Source organism: Thermobia domestica, unplaced genomic scaffold, assembly GCF_964235325.1.
Source record: "Thermobia domestica unplaced genomic scaffold, izTheDome1.hap1.1 HAP1_SCAFFOLD_2155, whole genome shotgun sequence".
Classification (NCBI taxonomy): Eukaryota; Metazoa; Arthropoda; class Insecta; order Zygentoma; family Lepismatidae; genus Thermobia; species Thermobia domestica.
Genome location: NW_027657857.1, coordinates 8,218 through 9,498, shown reverse-complemented (window position 1 = coordinate 9,498; position 1,281 = coordinate 8,218). Strand labels below are relative to the sequence as shown.

The window sequence follows — 1,281 nt, the reverse complement described above, 5'->3', positions numbered from 1 at the left end:
TTAGTCATAATAATTTACTTTTAAAAAGTGGTAATACATTCCGTGTTAAGTATAGTAGTAGGTGCACACGGATCGGAAATCAGGTTATTTTAATGTGCCGTGCAAATAAACAGGCTGTTAGTGTAAGAAATAGTGGGTATAACGCTTAGAATATCGATTAATCGCTATGAAATAATGTTGATAAATTATCTCTTGAAAGTACTATAAAATTAATGTTTCTAGTATTTTCGTACTTGAAGGATAATGAAATTTGAAAAAGAGATGCCAACAGCACCTGGTGTTCCCAGGCGGTCACCCATCCAAGTACTGACCAGGCCCGATGCTGCTTGACTTCGGTGATCGGACGAGAACCGGTATATTCAGCATGGTATGGCCGTTGGCAACTACCTTTTCTTCAATGTCCTGTTAAGGAAGTATGTTTTAAGTAAGAATTGACATTATTAACTATAAAGGCAAGCATATTAACGTCGTTAACATTACTTGGAATATACTAATATTCGAATAAATATTTGAATGTTCGAATGATGAGTGATTCGGATGTTCATAGTGCCACTATGTCCTATCGAGTTTACTATCACGAACCACGTATGAAATTGTATATAAATAAATAAAAATAAATCCTTTATTAAGTATTGATTACAGGAAAAAGGCAAACTTACATTCTTTAATGTACACAATGAAATGTATGAAAGATATTTTTAAGATATGTTTCACTTACCCTTTATAACGCAAGGTAGTTTTCAGTGTAGCATCCTCTTCAGCTGCGAGATAACGTAAGGCAGATGATCATTCAGTCGTGAAGCACTAAAATGTAATATACATTTTAACTATTATCGATAAGAATTATTTACTGCAGGGATGCAAATAAAGTGAGGCAAATTAGTAAATAAAAACCGATACTGTAACTGATAATGTAATTACGTATCTGTATTAGTTGTATATACAGTAATCGCACGATTATCCGCGGAGTTGGATGTTGGCATAATCGCGCATAATCAGCAGTATGAGCAGAAAAGGGAAATGAAATGAAATCTTTAGATTTACGTCGCATACTTATACCGGTTACGCTAAAGGAGACGGTGATGATGAGTACTGAATGAAGAAAGTGGGAGGAAACGGGAGAAACCCGAGAAAACCCATGAGCACGGTCTTTATGCACGACAAAGTTCACACGGCACGAGCTGGGATTGAACCAGGGACCCCAAGCACCGGAGGCCAAAAAAGGGACAAAAAGTCTTTCGTGCAACTTTCGTTTTCGGTAAAAAGTTTACACATAATTTA

General features: G+C 36.1%; 1 non-coding gene across 1 annotated transcript; it reads right to left on the bottom strand.

The window, feature by feature from the left end:
- Positions 1-262: 262 nt before the first annotated feature.
- Positions 263-381, bottom strand: LOC145678236 (5S ribosomal RNA). Its single transcript, XR_014130316.1, has one exon. It is a non-coding gene; the product is annotated as a 5S ribosomal RNA (ribosomal RNA).
- Positions 382-1,281: the final 900 nt, after the last annotated feature.